General features: G+C 39.2%; 1 long non-coding RNA gene across 1 annotated transcript; it reads left to right on the top strand.

Moving 5' to 3' along the window:
* The first annotated feature begins 5,213 nt into the window (after window positions 1–5,213).
* Window positions 5,214–8,662, top strand: Gm38798. The gene is made up of 3 exons (XR_869010.3): window positions 5,214–5,351; window positions 8,038–8,153; window positions 8,422–8,662. It is a non-coding gene; the product is annotated as a predicted gene, 38798 (long non-coding RNA).
* Window positions 8,663–20,090: the final 11,428 nt, after the last annotated feature.

The raw sequence follows: 20,090 nt of genomic DNA, 5'->3' as shown, positions 1-20,090 counted from the left end.
TTTATACAACAGGCTGAACTCCCAAGAAGGCAGTGGCTGATATGGATTCGTATACACAAATATATATGTATATATGTCTTTATAATATTACTGAGAATTATTCTCTTAGCATGAAATTTTCCCTTAGCATGTAGCTTTTACCACAAATAGACACCTCACCTCTGCCACACAGTGGCCACACAGCCTACCAAATATCAGACATTTTTCCTTTGCGAAATAACTGAATGATTCGCTGAAAGTTATATCTGTTGTCCTTAAAAAAATTATTAATGTCAGATAGATTACGGCTAAAATACCAAACGCTGGATTGGCCTGTGCCATACTAATTATGAAATCTATGTAAGATATGCTGCAGTTTGAGGTCAGAACTTATGCTAGATTTCTGTGTTGGAAGATAAATGTCTGCAACTCCAGGATGTGTAAACATTGCTAAAGTATGTATACAAATAGAGCCTCCAGGTGAGGAAACCTAAATTTCAAAGTGACCAAGCAGGAATAGAGCAAGAATTTTTAAAATAGATCATTAGCTACGGGCTAAGAAGATGGTTCAGCAGTTAAAGCACTTACTACACAAGCAAGAGAACCAGAGTAGGATGCCCAGAGTCTACAGAAGTGTAGAGTGGGTATAATAGCCTATCTATAAACTCAGCTGTAGCAGGCAGAGGGAAGGAATCCTCAGAGCAAGTTAGACAGCAAACTAGCCATATCGAGCAAGCTTTGGCTTTGATTGGGGGACTTTTCCTTAAAGAATGAAAGTGGAAGAGAAATGAGGAATGTTCCTGACATCAAACTCTACCTTCCACATCCATGTGCATACACACACACACACACACACACACACACACACACACACACACACACACACACGACAAATATATGCATGTATATATATTTATGTGTGTGTACCTTATGTACATACACATAAAATGAAAAAATACTAAATCAATAACATAGATCATTGGGTGCTGTCTCCACTGTCCTTATCTGAATGAATATACTAATCCTTTATGTTTTTATGTTTTGTAAAATTTTCTACTGAGAACTGACTTTCATCTCTACATGGCTGAAATGGGCTGTCAGCCAAGAGATCCTGATACCCCAGCACAAATTTAAGCATGAATACACAAATGGTCAACCACAGCCCTTGACTTGCTGAATCCAGTGACTTTACTACATATGCTTAAAGATTTAATTAAACCTGCCAATCACTGCACTTTTCTAATGCATGACAAAAACAGAGTTGGGGCTGGGTGTGGTGGTGCACGCCTTTAATCCCAGCACTTGGGAGGCAGAGGCAGGCAAATTTCTGAGTTCAAGGCCAGCCTGGTCTACAGAGTGAGTTCCAGGACAGTCAGGGCTACACAGAGAAACCCTGTCTTGAAAAAAAAAAAAAAAAAAAAAACAGAAACAACAACAACAAAAAAAAAAAACAAAAAAAAACAAAAAAAAAAACAAAACAAAAAACAGAGTTGGGAAAGAGTTTCTTTTTAAAATCATGGCATCTATGAATCATATGAGTGTAAAATTGTCTTGTATTAGCATTATCTTCACACATATGGGACTCTGTAAATAAAAGTTGACAAGCTATTAAAAAAAAAAAAAGAAGAACGGTGTCTCCTAGGACATTTTTCAAGAATCTTGATGTGGTAGTGACTCAAGCTCCATGACTAGACTCAGATTGTCTTATTTACTAAATCAATAAAGTATTGCTTTTGCTTCTGTTGATTTGTGTTTCTTTTACTGACAAGTAAAATATTGTCCCTTTCTTCAAGAACTCCCCTGCCTGCTGCTTGAGAAGTGTGGCACCCGTCCTCTCTCACAGAGAACCTTCTCCTGAATATGTGCTCCTGTGTCCATGTCTTTCTTTTGCTCCTATGACCTGGGTTCCAGCGTGTGAGGACAGTTAAACATAAAATAGCTTACGTCTGATGGAAATGTTGGCCAGGATGATAAATGATTCAAAGAGTACCATTTATTCCTCTCATTGTTGTGACCAAGTATCTAACAGAAGTGACTCGAAGGAGGAGAAGTCTATTTCTGTTCATGATTTCAGAAAATAAAGTGCATCATGTCAGGAAAGGGGATGCTTGGAGTTGCAGGAGCTTGCTCTCACCTTTGTTCTTATCTTAGCAAATCTGAAACAGAGAGAACAGAAAGTAGAAATAGACCATAGCTCTCAAGGCCCACCCAACCACCAGGAGTCTATGACTTTAAGGTAGGTCCAAAAGTTCTACATCCTCCCAGAAAAAGGACCATCAGCCTATGGCAAGAGCATCTGTCTATCCATATCTCTAGAGCCAGGGATGTAGCCCAATGATACTCACTTGCTTAACATGCAAGGATCAAGGGATGCTTGGGATCAAATCAAGAGTCTTCAGCGTGTTAAACAACTGGACACCACTGAGCTACATCCCAAGTATCTCTCTTAGAAGAGAATACATGTCCAGCCACGTGTCACGACTAAGTAAGTATATGGTCTTATGGTCTATAGTCACATATATATAAGTCAGTATATGGTCTATCTACAGTCACATCGTGCAACTGTAAAATCTTATCACTCTTAAAATTGTCTATTTAGTGTTTTCTTACTCCACTCGACTGTCCATTTCATTAAGACAAGGGTGACACCTGTATTTCTCAAAGTTCTATCTCCAACATAACACAGTGCCTAACACATAAAAAAGCTTTCCACAGGTACACGTGGTTGTGTTAGATTGTAGAAGAATGATTAAGGATCCCTAACTCGTGTCCTTACAGAAAACTACCCTATTTGCTGAAATTCAAAACAGTCTTTACAGGGTACTCACAGCAAAACTAATATTTCTCCTATTCTCTTCTGACTAATAATAGCTAACATAACCACATTGACGGTCAGATTGGATGACCAAAAAGTGATCTGCCATTTCCCACTTTCCACATGCAAGATTTAGTTCTTATGAGAATAGCTACAGCAACATTTTGTGGGAGATGAAGTCAGAAACTTTCAAGGAAAATGATTGACTTTTAAATACATTCCCCAAGCTTCCATTTCTGGGTCTCTGGTTTCCTTCTTGCCAGCCCCTTTCCTTCTCCATGTCATTTGAATCCCACCAAACATTAACTTTAAAGAAACTCCGTTTTCATCTAGATATTATGACCAACCCCTTTTTACTATATATAGTCCAAGAACATTCCTATAGGTTAGGAGGAGTCCCCAAATTTCTGTCAGCTAAATAACTTGGGCTCTTTCTTGTCTCGCCTCCAGGTGGCGCCCTAAGTCCAGGCTGAAATTTCAGCAGCGTCTGTACCTCCACCCCACCCCCATCCCCGCCCCGCCGCCCCACCCTCAGATTGAAGAAATAAAATGAGTTCTTTTGCAAAATTCTATCATAGTGTTTCAAAAACAGAAGGAAAGGAGCCAAGAAGCCAAAAGCCTGCTCCAAATAAGTTACAAAGAACAGGAATAGCCATGAAAGGTCGGTGAAGTACAGGAAAAAAAGAAAGTTTCAGGGTGTTGAGGAAAAAAAGATATCAGTGATCAAATCAAGACCTGGACACTGCCTGCTACAACTCTGTCCTGGGAGACAAGTTGCGCCTACTTATCTAGTAGTAGCAGTAAATAAACACTCTTTTGATTGGATCCGGGGCCAGCAGCATAGGAGTGCTTATGCCTGGTGTTTTGAACACGGTCCATCAAAACCAATGGCTATGGAAGTCATAGGCCCTAAGGGAGAACCCAATGACGCTTTTCTAAATGGTCATGTTGTCAAGCTGCCTTCCAGATACTTATGGTTTTATCCATAGATTTGTGCTGCTCCGAATCTTGCTCAGAGGAATTTCTTATTTTAGTGGGTAGTGACTAAGGCAGAGATGCATTACTGTTGTTCCGAGTGCTGAGAGTAAGTGATTGTTCATGTTTAGCTGTAAATAGGACGCTTGAATCAATCCTTCCATGCCAAGGCTCGGGAAACATCATGGAATGTGGTGTTGAAAGAATGTAAGGGCCAGGGGGTGAGCAGGAGTGTTGGGAAATGCTGTCCTCTGGACATGACATGCCTGTTGCTCACATAAACTCAAAGCAGCTGTGGAGACCTACACAGGGCTCACACAGGATCAAACCCAGCTAAAAGTTACTAGCTGAAAAACTATTGGAAGTTGAGGGAGGAAGGGAGTTGGATCAGCTCCTGAGGGAAGGAGAATCACTTTTCTGAGGGAGAGGTGTGGTCACTGGTGAGTTCTCTCTTTACAATAGATGACTCTGTGCCCATGCACATAAGAGAAAGACCAGTGGAACTCAGTGTGTTAAAAACATCCATTAACAGATTAAAAACTATAAAAGAAGGACAGAAAACAGGGAGGAAGATGTGTAACCTGGGAGAAATTGGAGAGAGGGAGAAATTAATATACTCAAGATACAGTGTGTGTGTGTGTGTGTGTGTGTGTGTGTGTGTGCATGTATGTATGTATGTGATTAAAAATAAAATTTAATATTAAAAAATACAGAGAAACTGGGTTGGAGAAGCAGGAGAGGTCCTAGGAATGTAAGTATGATACCATTTTCCTACCTCTAGAGTCACAGAATTTACAGATTACAAGAAGACATTCTATTCATTTTTTTTGTTAAATTTTGGGTTCCATAGTGACATTTTCCTACAAAATTATCTGACATTTTGTATTTATTTACTCCCTTGCCAATAGTCTTTATCTTTTCTCTCACACTTTTACTGACCACCCCCCCCCTTCCTCCTCCTAAGTGGTACTGGCTTCTGTTTCTTGACCTGCACATTTCATTACCTCTTTTACCCCCATCACCTTTCCTTCTTCATACCCTTTAATAGTTCCCTTCCTCCTTTCATGGCCTGACTGCTCTCCCTACCCCCCGCCCCCCCCCCCCACACACACATACACACACATACATTCTTAGAGAAAACACACAGTATTTTTCTTTTAAAGACTGACTTTTTTAGCTTCGTATAATGATCTTTCAGTTGAATATTTTTTCCTGTGTGGTTGTGATAAGTTTGTTTTTCTTTACAGTGGAATAAAATTCCCTTATGTATACATATCACATTTTCCTTATCCGTCAGTCTGTTGATGAACATCTAGGCTGGTTCCTAATCTTGCCTATTCTAAACAAACAGTACAGCATTAATGTGCAAGTAACTGTGGAATCCTTAGAGTGTTGTCATGGTTTCTTTTCTTGTTGCTATAATGAAATCACAGAGATAAAAGCAACATAGGGTAGAAAGGGTTTATTTGGGCAGGCATTTCCAGGTTATAGTCATCATCATGAGCAATTGCAGCGGGAGGTGCTTGGAGAAGCTGGCCACATCACATCTGTCGTCAAGAGCAGAGAGCATGCCGGAGCTCAGGTAGCCTTCTTCACTTTATACAATCCAGAATCCCAGTGTTAGGGAATGGGTGCCACCCACAGAGGGTCTTTCCACATCACTTAATATATTTAAGATAGCTGTCTCCTGAGAGGCCCTGCCAGAGCCTTACAAATACAGAGGCAGATGCTGGCAGCCAACCATTGGACTGAGCAAGGGGTCTCCAGTACAGGAGTTAAAGGACTGTAGGAACTGAAGGGGTTTACCACCCCATAGGAAGAACAAAAGTATCAACCAACCAGACCCCCACTCCCCCAGAGGTCCCAGGGACTAAATCACCAACCAAAGAGTACACATGGAGGGAGGATGGCCTTGTCCAGCATCAATGAGAGGACAGGTTCTTGGTCCTATGAAGGCTCCATAGATGCCCCAGTGTAGGGAAATTCAAGGGTAGGGAGGTGGGAGTGGGTGGGTGGGTGAAGGAACGCCCTCATAGAAGCAGGGGGAGGGGTGGGATGGAGGTTTTCAGGGTGGGGTAAAACCAGGTAAGGGGATAACACTTGAAATGTAAATAAAAATAAAGATAATCCTCACAAGTATGTTGAGAGCCCCATCTCCCAGATGATTCTATATCCTGTCAGGTTAGCAGTTAACAATAACCTTCATAGGTATGGACCCAAAGAATAACATAGCTGACCATATCCTAATTCTATTTTTAGCTTTTTGAGAAACATACATAATGATTTCTTCAGGGGAGGAACCAAATTCTATTTTCCCCAGTGGCACATTAAGGCTTCCTTTGCCCTGTCTCTTTATCTGCATTGGTTGACATTGATTTTCTTAGCAATAGCCGTCGAGACTGAGATGAGACGGAGCTCGGAGTCATTTTAATTTGTGTTACACTGCTGTCTAGGGATGTCAAACATTTGTTCAAATAGTTATTGGCCATTTGTCTTTCTTCCTTCAAGAACTGTTCCCTGAATTCATTAGCCCACTTACTGATTGGCTGATTTGGAGTAGTATGTAATTTTTGGTGCTCTTTATAAATTCTAGATTTTAATCCTCAGTCAGATACATTGTTGGAAAAGATTTTCTCCCATTCTGAAGACTGTCTCTCCAGTATGGTGATTGTTTTCTTTGGCATGCAGAAGTTTCTCAATGTCATGCAATCTCATTTGAACTTGACTATATTTTCTGTATTATGCACACTACGTCGCCTTTATGTCTATTGTAATTTTTACCTGGGATTTCCACTAACAATTTCACCTTTTCAGATTTTATGTTAATATATTTGTTGCACTTTGAATTAATTTTTCTGCAGAAGAAAGGCATGGATCTAATTTCATTCGTGTGTGTGTGTGTGTGTGTGTGTGTGTGTGTGTGTGTGTGTGCGCGCGCACACACACACAGCATTCTCAGCAAAATTTGTTACACAGGATTTCTTCTAATAAATGTTCCAACACCACTGTCAAAGCTGTCGCTGTGGAGGGTTATTTCAGGATACTTTATTCTATTCCATTGATCTACATGTCTGTGGCACGCTGTCTTTGTCACTAGGCTGTGTAGTGTAATTTAAAGTGAGGTATTTGATGCCCCCAGCAGTACTCTCCCTATTGATTTCAACTTCTGTGGAGAATTTAATTGGGATTTCGATGGAGACTGCTTTGAATCTGTGGACCACATCTGGAGCATAGAGACTTTTCACAATACGATTTCTGTCAGTTCATGAGCATGTGGTTTTTTAGTGTTTTAAAATTTTTTCTTCCTTATAGAAATCTTTCATCTCCTCAACTGGGATGATTCTTAGACTTTTTAAAAAAGAGTGAGTAGGAGTGTCTTCGTTTTTTGTTTGTTTTGTTGTTGTTCTTGTTGTTTCTGATTTCTTTCTCAGTAGGATCATTGTTGACTTATAGAAAAGTTACATAATTTATATGTTGATTTTGTGTGCTGCCACTTTGCTAAGTTTATCAATTCTAAGAGTTTTCTGTTGGAGTCCTCGGGAACAGTCATTTACAGGACCATCTCATCTTCAGATAGGCGCTTTCAACTCCATCTTTTCTTATTTATATGCTTTTTACTTACTTCTCCAGTCTTGTTACTGAAGGTTATATATCAGACAGTATATTGAGGAGGAATAGAGAAAGTGAGCATGTTTGACTCATTCCTGACTTTACAGCAAATGTTCCCAGTTTTTTTTTTTCATTTATTGTGCTGTTTGTTGTATGTTTCCCTACATAGTTTTATTGTGTTCATGTATGTTCTTTCTTTTCTGGTTTCTCAAGGTTTTTATTCTTAAGGGAAGTTGAACTTTGTCAAAGGTCTCTTTTGCAGCTACTGAGATGAACATATGATTTTTGCCCCTAAATGTATTTATATGTTCTACGTTTACTGATTTGTGTGTGTGTGAATACTTTATTCTATTCTATTGACCTTCCTTGGAATGAAACTAACTTGGGTGATGGTGTTCTTGAATTCAGTTTACAAGTATATTATTGAGAATCTCTGTGTCAACGAGGACACCACCAGTCCGTAGACTTCTTGTTTTCTTCTGTCCTTATGTGATTTAGACATGAGGGTGACTCTAGCTCTGTAGAATCTGTTTACTAGTGCTGCTTCACTTACTGTTTTATGGAACGGTTTGAGGAATGCCAGTGTTAGTTATTCTTTAAAAGATTGGTAGGACGCTGCAGTGTCTAAAACTTCCATTTCTATTTCTACTACAAAGCAGGACCTCAGGGGGCACCCCAACTCCATGATTGCTGAAATGTTGAGAGGCCTGATCTTGTGAAAGTTTTGTGAAGATGACTCACGGGTATGCAGTGTTTCTCGGCATACAGAACACAGGTATAGTATAATTGGTTTTCTATATTAGATGTAATAACTTCCTTTTCATTCACCTTACTAATATTACTTTTTAGTATTGTGCCATTCTTGTAGAATCTTTCATGTTTTCTAAATGTATAATCATGTCATCTTCAAAGTTAAAAATTCTTTCATTTTTCCTTTGTGTCCCTGTTATATTCTTTCATTTCTTTTTTTATTGTACTCAGTAGAATTCCAACGTTACCAGAGCAGTAAGAATTGACGTCATCATCATGTCTTTAATTTTCAGAATTAAACATCCAGACTTTGAACACCATGGGAATGGCTGGAGTTTATTCTGAGAGGAAGAAGGAACTATTGGCCTACTAAGAGTTGAATTATGAGATCTTACTTTAACTTCAAGAGAATCTCTCAAATGCTGCAGGACGAGTAGAGAATTCTCCCTTTTGGGGAAGTAGAGGAATGAAATGAGACCAATAAGGAGCTGTTTCAAAGTCCAAACCAAACCTAGTGATGTTCTTCATTAGAGAGACGGCAGAAAAGAATGAGTTTTGCAAACCATGTTATTTAGCATGAGAAAAATAATAAAGCCATCTTGACTCTGTATTTTCTGAATTTCAAGTATTTATGTGACTATGTTTTATTATATATATACTATTTAATTTTTATAAGAAATAATATGTAATTTAATAGCTGTTGAGTTTAATTTTTAAAAAAAATTTTATACAATTCCAGAGTAACTATTTTTTGAATCTGTGTGGTAGGAAGTCTGTAAGTATTATATTTTACAACATCAAAAGTCAGTGCCTTTTATGAAGATGAAGTTACATTTTAATTTATTCTTTGACAATTCTAATAAGTATATAATATAATTTGATCATACTCATTCCCTCATTAGCCTCTCCTACCCCCCAGCTCTTTCTAGACCCTTCTTTTCAAGATGCTCCCTCCTACATTCATGTCTTTTTATTATTATTATTTTAGTGACTGAGTTTAATTAGAGTTGTTGGCATTATCCAGGTTGTAGAGTTATTAACTGATTAATGAGAAATTTATCACTGAAAAAGAATTTTTTAATCCCCCAGGAACATTTGCCTTCCAGTAGCTGAACAGGACAGGGTAGAGCCTCAGGAGGCGCCCCATCTCCGTGTTTGCTAAATGTTGAGAGGCTCAACCTTGTGCAGGTCTTGTGCAGATAACCATAGGTATCTGGAACTTGTGAGTGTAACCACCCTGCCACATCCAGATAACAGTTTCCTGGTATTCCTCCCCATCTTCTGGCTTTTGAAAGTCTTCCCACTCCCTCTTTCAAGATGTTCCTTGAATCTTGAAAGTGTAATAAAGATGTCCAATTTAGGCCTGGTTTTTCTTTAATTTTTTATTGTGTTCCTTGGCCACTAGGTCGCTAGAAAATGTCAGTCTTGTTCACTGCTGGAATCCAGAACCTAATGAGTACTTTGTGTGTGTATACATTGAATGTTAAATAAATGTTTGCGTAAATGAGTGAAAGGAAGGGAGTTGATATTTCTAATGAATCTTTAAAGTACTCCTGCTTTTCCAAACTATACTTCCACTTTTGGAAGTTTATTTTGAGAAAAACTGAACAACTGCAAACATTTGTCACTGTAGTGATCCATTAAAACAATCTATTTTAATAGTGAAGAGCTATGCACCCTAACTGTTCTGTTAGAGGAAATCTGGGGCATGGCTCCGGGAGGACTCTGTTCACTCTTGGGTCTTGAAGGCCACTGACTCCCACCCAGGCTCCAGCTGACCTGTGGACATAGGAAATTTCCAGCTTGATGGCAGGGTTATCTTAGGTCACTTCTAACCATGGATTCTAATTACAGCTCTTGAAACCTCCAGGGCTTAATTTTCAAAGTTTTACAGCAGCCTTTGAACTGTTCCTGGGGCCTCATTATTGTCAGCGTTCTCCACCATGGGCCTATATGCATGGTGTTGTGGGAAAAGAGAAGTGACTAAAGGGAAGAGAAGGATGAGAAGTAGGTAGTCAGGAAACCCCAGGGAGCAGATGTTTAATTAAAACCCAGCTGAGCAATTTGCATCAGTGAGTTTCACCCTGTGAAGGAAAAGAGTAGCCTTAGGAAGGGCTGCCTGGAGCAGGCTTGCTCCTCCCTCTGAGTTGGTATTTACTATAGACATTGAAGTACAGATCACAGCAGACATCAGCACCTTCCAATGGAGACTCCTGCTTGAGTGTGCCAACATGAGCTCATTGCAACCAACGATTTGACCAATTTACAAGGTCTACATCTATTGCCCTGTGTGCTGGGGGAAACAAGAGCTTTAACTCCACCTTTTGCTCTCCTAAGACAGAACTATCATTCTTACTTTGTTCGGGTTTATTCAGAATTTCAGTACTCAATCTTAAGTATATGCGTTCCGTAATCTAAGAATTCCTGAGCTAAAAGTTGCTTAAACCTATTTTGTGTCTTCATTTGTATATGAAGACACACAGAAAATGCCTCTGAGTGACAAAACGGTAGGATGTTTTACCTAATGGCCCCATCTCAACTACACCTAGACCACTAGTGACTTCATTTATTTAACCAATATACACTGAATTCTCTTTATGGAACACACAGGTTGGCCATTGGAAAAGGCTATACCCAAGGTGAAATAAGAATGATTTCTACTTTTGTAATATGTATGTCCTGGGTATTAGTATGTGTTTGCTTCTGTGTCTGATTCTAAAAACATTAGCTGGCCAAAGCTTAGAGCTTCATGAACCAAACAAAGTTAACACAAAGGAGATTTAACCCCTCTTTAGGTTTCCAAAAATTGTAACAAATGGAGAGAGTTCTTGTAGGAAGAGGTTGTTACGCTGCTGTGATATTTTGCCAAGGAGGTTATGAGGGGAATATATGCATTGTACTCTTATGCTCCAGCTTCTTAGTCAGTAAGCAACAGAAAATAAATCCTTGGGATGCTTCACAGGGAAGGGAAATATTAGAAAACATTTGGAGAACTGTACTGTATCTGAACTGCACCCCAGAGGCTCTTTTTTTTAAATGCTAGTTCCCAGGGGGTAGTTACATTTTTGGAGATTGTACACCTTTAGGAGGTAGTGCCTATCTGAGAGAAGTAAGTCACTTGGGATAACTGTTGTAGCTCTGCTCCTAGCTTCTGCCACACTTCACTTTGTACCACACCAGGATGTGAACAGCTGTCTCTGCTTTGCCCCATATCCCTACTACCATGAATCGCTGATCTCATGCTTTCCTCACCAAATGGATTAAAACCCTCAAATCATAAACCAAAGGTAATGGTAAATATTTGTTGACTTTTTTCTGTGGGGTTTTTTTTGGGGGGTAGGGGTCATGGTGATGCAGATGTGACTAAGGCACCCATTGAAGATAGAACATGTAGAAGCCTGAGTTTGATCATGTTAAGATCCTCATGTACAAGTTCAAAACCACAGAGAGGAAAAATGCTATGAGGAGACTGGTTATGATGCTAGAGCTGTAGGCATTGGCCACTTGAGGCCACTAACAGGATGAATCCTTCTTTAAGCTGTCTATCTCTGTGTCATCTCTTACAAACTCAACATCCTGATGCCCCTGGGCTGACGAGCTGGGCTTTAGCTGTAACAGTTAAAGGAAAAGATATGTAGTTGAGAATTTTAGCTATTGAGTGGTAAAGACATTATTTTTCACTCATTTAGGGTACCTTAAACTAAATCAGGCCTAAATGATGAGTGGGAGAGATTGACGTAAGAGATGTATAGAAAGCCAGAGAGACAGAGAGAGCCTGGGAGGGTGGAGGAGAGGTGGGGGGCGGGGAGTAGAAAAGGAAAGGGGATATTCCTCTTCTTGTGTCTGGTTAAAGTTAAACAGAGTGGACTGAGAGGGGGAAAAGGTAGTCTATATTATGAAAATGATCTCCGAGCTAGTTATATCACTTTGGCTTATTAATGTTCTGACTCATTCTTCCTCCTGACAAACTTTATAATTTCAGACAAAACAAATGTAACTGACATTTTTTCTCTTTTTGACCCATATCACAATTTCTCTGGATGCACTGGGTTAATTAGTTTTAAAGATTTTTATCTTGTATATGTGTGTCCGTGTGTCCATGTGTGTATGTATGTGTGTGTGTTCACCTGTGTAGGTATGTGCGTATGAGTCAGATTCCCCTGGAGCTGGAGTTAAAGGCCAACTGTAAGCTGTCCCATATGAATGCTGGATCCTTTGTCAGAAGAGTATGTGTTCTGACTGCCGAGCCATTTCTTCAGCTCCTTCATACTGAATTCCTTACAACGATATCTAACTATCTTATTGCTTTAGCAAACAAGCTCTTCCTTGGTGCTTTACCCTTGAAGAAGTTTCCTGCTTCTCCCCACGTCTCAGTGCATCAAGAACATTTTTAAATTTATTTTTTAATTAGTTATTTTCTTCATTTACATTCCAAATGCTATCCCAAAAGTCCCCCAGGCCCCCCCCCACTCCCCTACCCACCCACTCCCTCTTCTTGGCCCTGGCATTCACCCGTACTGAGGCATATAAAGTTTGCTAGACCAAGGGGCCTCTCTTCCCAATGATGGCCAACTATGCCAACTTCTGATACATATGCAGCTAGAGACATGAGCTCACGGGGTACTGGTTAGTTCATATTGTTGTTCCATCTATAGGGTTGCTGACCCCTTTAACTGCTTGGGTTCTTTCTCTAGCTCCTACATTGGGGCCTGTGTTCCATCCAATAGCTGACTGTGAGGATCCACTTCTGTGTTTGCCAGGCCCCGGAATACCTTACAAGAGACAGCTATATCAGGGTCCTTTCAGCAAAATCTTGTTGGTGTATGCAATGGTGTCAGCGTTTGGAAGCTGATTATGGGGTGGATCCTGGGTATGGCAGTCTCTAGATGGTCCATCCTTTCTTCTCAGCTCCAAACTTTGTCTCTGTAACTCCTTCCATGGATGTTTTGTTCCCAATACTAAGAAGGGGCAAAGTGTCCACACTTTGGTCTTCATTCTTCTTGAGTTTCACGTGTTTTGCAAATTATATCTTGTATCTTGGGTATTCTAACTTTCTGGGCTAATATCCACTTATCAGTGAGTACAAATTATGTGAGTTCTTTTGTGATTGGGTTACCTCACTCAGGATGATGACCTCCAGGTTCATCCATTTGCCTAGGAATTTCATAAATTCATTCTTTTTAATAGCTGAGTAGTACTCCATTGTGTAAATGTACCACATTTTCTGTATCCATTCCTCTGTTGAGGGGCATCTGGGTTCTTTCCAGCTTCTGGCTATTATAAATAAGGCTGCTATGAACATAGTGGAGCATGTGTCCTTCTTACTGGTTGGAACATCTTCTGGATATATGCCCAGGAGAGGTATTGCTGGATCCTCCGGTAGTACTATGTCCAATTTTCTGAGGAACTGCCAGACTGATTTCCAGAGTGGTTGTACAAGCTTGCAATCCCACCTACAATGGAGGAGTGTTCCTTTTTCTCCACATCCTTGCCAGCATTTGCTGTCACCTGAATTTTTGATCTTAGCCATTCTGACTGGTGTGAGGTAGAATCTCAGGGTTGTTTTGATTTGCATTTCCCTGATGATTAAGGATGCTGAACATTTTTTCAGGTGCTTCTCAGCCATTCGGTATTACTCAGGTGAGAATTCCTTGTTTAGCTCTGAGCCCCGATTTTAATGGGGTTATTTGATTTTTCTGGAGTCCACCTTCTTGAGTTCTTTATATATATTGGATATTAGTCCCCTATCTGATTTAGGATTGGTAAAAATTCTTTCCCAATCTGTTTGTGGCCTTTTTGTCTTATTGACGGTGTCTTTTGCCTTACAGAAGCTTTGTAATTTTATGAGGTCCCATTTGTCGATTCTCGATCTAACAGCACAAGCCATTGCTGTTCTATTCAGGAATTTTTCCCCTGTGCCCATATCTTCGAGGCTTTCCCCCACTTTCTCCTCTATAAGTTTCACTGACTCTGGTTTATGTAGAGTTCCTTGATCCACTTAGATTTGACCTTAGTACAAGGAGATAGGAATGGATCAATTCACATTCTTCTACATGATAACCGCCAGTTGTGCCAGCACCATTTGTTGAAAATGCTGTCTTTTTTTCCACTGGATGGTTTTAGTTCCTTTGTCAAAGATCAAGTGACCATAGGTGTGTGGGTTCATTTCTGGGTCTTCAATTCAATTCCACTGCTCAAGAACATTTTTGACTTTAATGTCTCACACTCTTTACCTCCCTGAACCCACCTGGCTGGGTTCTAGGTCACTGTCTTCCCAACTTATCAATAGCTTCCACTGCTTTCATTAGTTATAACTTTCTATTTAACATTCAGGAACATATGCCTATTGATGTATTTCCTGATGACCTTTGGGAAAGTATTTCTTTCCCACAGTTCAGTGACACTATAGTAAGTTCAGGTTTTTGTCTTATCTATGTGGTCTAGTCTCTTCCCATGTCATCAGCTTGACTTAAATGCCTATAGCATTTTCTTCTTAAGTAATTCCATTTGACACAAATTTTTGAGTGCCATATATATTCTGATAACTCCCAAATTTGTACTTTTAATCCTAACCTCTTCACCAAGGTCTAGGTACGCACCTATTATGTTGCCTATCTAAGATATCTAACATATCCTCATGACCCTTTTCTCAGATAAAAATCTAGACTCATATATTAAAACTTTGATATTTTTCTTCATTTTTTGTGGTTTTTCGAGACAGGCTTTCTCTGTATAGCCCTGGATGTCCTGGAACTCACTCTGTAGACCTCAGAACTCAGAAATCTGCCTACCTCTGCCTCCTGAGTTCTGGGATTAAAGGCATGTGCCACCAAGCCCAGCTTTTTTCATTTTTATATTAACATTTACCATTACCTCATTTGAAGATGTGCATACCAGTTGACAGCAGAATAACCAAGATACAATTCACAGACCATATGAAGCTCAAGAAGAAGGGAAACTAAAGTGTGTATGCTTCAATCCTTCTTAGAATGGGGAAACAAAATACTCAAGGGAGGAAATATGGAAACAAAGTGTGGAGCAGAGACTGAAGGAAAGGTCATCCAGAGACTGCCCCACCTGAAGATCCATCCCATATACAGACACCAAATCCAGACACCATGGGTGGATGCCAAGAAGTGCTTGCTGACAGGAGCCTGATATAGCTGTCTCCTGAGAGGCTTTGCCAGAGCCTGACAAATACAGAGGCAGATGCTCACAGCCAAGCATTGGACCCAGCACGGGGTCCCCAATGGGAGTTAGAGAAAAGACTGAAGGAACTGAAGGGGTTTGAAACTCATAGGAAGAACAACAATATCAACAAACAAGACCCTCCCCTCACTCTCCTCTCCTACTGCCAAAGGCTCCCAAGGACTAAACCATCATCCAATGAGTACACATGGAGGCACCCATGGCTCCAGAAGTAAATGTAACAGAGAATGGCCTTGTTGGATATCAATGAGAGGAGAGGCCGTTGGTCCTCTAAAGGGTTGATGCCCCAGTGTAGGGGAATGCCAGGGTGGGGAGGCAGGAATAGGTGGGTGGGTGAGCACCATCATAGAAGCAGGGGGGTGGAGGATGGGATAGGGGGTTTCTGAAGGGGAAACTGGGAAAGGGGATAACATTTGAAATGTAAATAATTAAAATATCCAATAAAAATAAAAAACAGATTTCATCCTTGGTCTCTGCTTCCTGCTCCCTGTTACATTGCACTCATCATCCAGGGATATTTGTCCCATCTCACAAGCATAGAAGATTACACTTTCTAAAGAGCATGAATGTTTTGTGCCTTAATTCCCATTTTTTTCTTTCCTTGTCTTAATACATTGTTAAGCATGTCTAAGAATTTGCTGAAGGTAGGACTGAGTGGATGTTTTATTTTTCTTGAGTTTAACATAAGCGCTTATGATATTTTAATGATGAGGATAATTCTTGAAGGAGGTCTGTGACAGTGGACATACTATTTCTCACAGAGGAATTTTTTCTGTTACTATCCTGTACATATTTAATCATGAATGTAAATTTAATGTGTCCAGGTTGATTTCAGCATGATCAGAATTTCCTTTCTTAACAGGAAGAGTAATAAGATAAGGAAGTCCATTCATAACCGCGAGAGGAAAGCCAGTGACATATAGGAAAAATTCCTCGGTGTGGATAAAAAAAAGTCAGAAAAATAAGAAAGGAAATTAGATTTTGAAAAATGGTAACTTTGGAAATTAAACACCTAATGTCTTAGGAAGCACATTGGATCTCCTCGTGAGAGCTCATTCCTGTCATCAGCATGAAGGTAGAGCCAGGAAGAGAGCTAGCTGCATTAGTCCACCCTGGGCTATACAGTGAGTGCAGTCTACTCGGAGCTGTGGAGTAGGATTCTGTCTCACAAAACAGAAAATAAATAACCAAAACCCAAAGCTGAACTAAAACCAAACAAACAACCTGACACACTGTCGAAAGACAGCATCACTAATAGATTCAACCAGAGGAGAGAATTGTGTCTAAAATCTGAGAAACTTTGAAAAGGACTTAAAATAAATTTATGACTTGTACAAATATATTTTGACTATTTATAATTTTGACTAAAATTCAAAAAAAAAAAAAAAAGAGGACCCAAAGACCTACTGACTCAAATTGGTAGTATTCCCTATAAATTGAAGGTGGCAATGTCTTGTTGTTTAGAGGTAAGATCATGTATGCCCAGCTACCGTGTGGTTCCCTACCTAGCCTTGGCCAGGCCACGATTCACCATCTTTGGGCTGGCTCAAATGCATGACTCCCCTTTCCCTACCTCATGAATACGAAGACTGAGCTTTAAAATGTTATATAAATTTCCCCAAAGATTTAACACTATCTTAATAAAAAAAATTCCTAAAAGGACTCCTTTTTTAGAACTTGACAAGCTAATACTAGACTTGATATGGAAAAATCAAAGAAGCTAGAAGAGCTGAGACAATTGTGAAACAGCTACAGTAGGAGAATGTAGAAGCATCATTTTCAGACTTTAATTAATCAAGATGTAAAAATCAAGATTAATACACAAAGCCACGTCAGTGTAATGCTGCTGAAAGAGCGAACACAGACATCAGTATAGCAAATCCAGTCCACAGATACACTCACATATATGTAATTAATATGTTTTTTATAAAAGTACAAAACATTGAGTAAAATATAACCTTTCAAAAAATCAGTTCTTATAGATTTGAAAGTCCATGTTAAAAAAAAAAAACTCGATTGATACTTCTCATCATGTACAAAAACTAAATGCAAATCTTGATAAACAATATAAGAATATGTCAAATGTTAAAAAAATAATTCCAGAAAAAGATAGGACAAAATATTAAATATCATAAGTTGAGCCAAAATTTGTTATACATGACAGCAGATCCCAATCCATGAGGAAAAAAATTGAAAAGTAGTAGTCTACCAAAATGTAAAATCTTTGTGCTTTGGGGAGCTGGAAAAATGGCTCAGTGGTGAAGAGCATGCAGGGCTTTTATGGAGAACCAGAGTTTAGATCCTAGCACACATGTTAGGGTAACTCACAACCATCTGGAACTCCAGCAATACAAGCAAAGACAATTAGGACCATTTCGCTCTTCTTCCTACTCCCCAAGATCTAATTCTTCTCCACTATTATGAATACTATATATTGTTTAATAATTACTAAGAAATAATTTTAATATTAGTATGCATACTTTATAAACAGGTCTACATTGTTAAACAATAATCATTAAAATAACACATCATGCTTTATAGATAACATTCCTTCTGATTTTTAGTTTCTTTGAATTTTAAGACTTTATCCTGTGAGCATGTATTACCTTTGAACCTAGAAAAATCTATAGCTTAAAAAAATAAATTTCACAGGAACAGAATGAGAAAATACCTTGTTTATAAATGGGGTAAAACTATCCCTCTACTTTGAATTGACAATAAATTTGCAACAGACAATGTAACGTATTTTTGAACTTAGTTTCCAAACCCATATTGGTAATGCATCTTTCCCACGCTGTGCTCAACAAGCCTTGCTGCTCTCTCCACTGCTCAACAAGAATGATAAATGTGTCAGGCACACTTGGAGCAGGGTGAAGAAGGCAAATTATCAAAAGATAACAGTGACCTGGAATCTAAAGGACCATCATCAAACAAAAAATAGAGAAAAATTTTACTTGTGAGGTTGGCATTTAATAAAATGTGATTTTTTTTTCACATAGGATATCAGAGAATTGGAATTCTATCTATTGTTAAGAATTTCTTTGTCAGATATGCATTTGCAAACTGAGAAAACCACCACCATATGGTTTTAGAGAACTGTTTGATCTATTTTGAGGCAAACTTGAAGAGATGAAATTTACTTATTGAATCTCACAACTCTTTCCCTGGCTCACACAAAACAATGGCAGCTGCTGTTTCCTAGAAGGAGGTGGGGCAGCTGAACAAATTCCAGCCCTTGGCATGCCACAGAAACTACAGGAAGCAAGGAATGGACGCAGGAGGAAGGCATAAACCTTAGAAGTTGGGTAGGCAGGAGTGGGTTGATTTAGAACTGTGGACCTCTGCGGGCTGATGTTGCCTCATCCTTCATCTAGTGGCAGGTTAATAATAATAATAATAATAATAATAATAATAATAATAATAATAATAGAGATTTTATCTAACAACATGGTAGAGTCCTTACCCATTAAAAATGGACTGGTTTAACTACTCAGTCTCAGGAGAGCCTCTGTAAGGATATGAGGCATTGGAATGCTGTGTCATCTAACTTGCTTCTAGTGTAGTTCTTAAAATTTTGAATACCTTAAGACAAAACTCAATGTTTATACTCATTGTCTATGTGAAGGAACAGGGACTCACTTCCTATCAATCAGAAGTTCATTGAGAATGTCCTGGTTGTCTCCACCTATCAGGTTCGGGAGAACTTCTAGTATATAGAGACAATACATACTACTATGTCCCATACTATTTGGTAAGAGCACCATCCCCTAAGCCACAGCCTCTAACACTGGAGGTGCCATTTTATGTGCAGTAATGAATGTGGGAATTCTGAAACCCTTGACAACAGGAAATGATTTCTTGACGTGAAATGAGCAGAAATTGATTCAAACTCAAGTGCTTAGTGGATCCAAGGTATTTGGGTGGTGCTCAGGCATGTTGCATCATGGGATTTCACTGTAGGTTCATATTTGAACACAGGATATGTTCACTTTGCACTGTGCATATCAGCATGCCATCCACTGCCAATCAGTGCAGACTGCCTAAAGCCCCTCGGTCTAGATGCATGATTGTTGGATTATGGACTACAGTGTTTGTACTGTACACACAAATATTTCTTGCCCTACATAATTATACCAGTTTAATCATGCAAATTAAGACTTATTGTTTTCTATCACCATTTCTCAACATTTTTATGCATTGTGTATTAAATGCCAGTAATGAAAGGGTTTAAAAACCCCTGTTCTAAGCCCTTAAGTTTTAGAGAACATAAAACCTAGCATGAACTGGATAGATATGTGTCATGAGTTCTATCATCCAGTAGGTCTCACAAGATCTACTGTCCCCAGAAGGCTGTGGATCTGTTTGCATTCACCAGTACAGCACATGTTCGACCCTCAGGTACCTTATAATTGGCACCATGAATCTAAACCCAATGAATCCAGTGAAAGTTTGAATTATGGCTGCTCTCTTCCATCAAGTATTACCCTGTGCATTCACCACATTGTCAGAAACATTCCTAAGATCTCTGCCAACATAAGTTAGTTCTTTTAGTGTGTGTGATTTAATGTTTGCTTTCAGCATTTGCTTCCCCAGAGAAGTAGGGCATGAAAGAATTTTTTTGGTCCTCTTAACAAAAGATATATTCAGCAATTGAAGAAAGAAGTTCATTTTTTTAAAAAAAAATGGAACAATTTCTTCAAAGGAGAAACAAATATTTCCAGTAGGAAGGCAGGCTCTTAGATCAACTAAGATA

The sequence above is a fragment of the Mus musculus genome, chromosome 6 (assembly GCF_000001635.26).
Source record: "Mus musculus strain C57BL/6J chromosome 6, GRCm38.p6 C57BL/6J".
NCBI lineage: Eukaryota > Metazoa > Chordata > Mammalia > Rodentia > Muridae > Mus > Mus musculus.
This window is presented reverse-complemented; position numbering and strand designations above follow the sequence as displayed.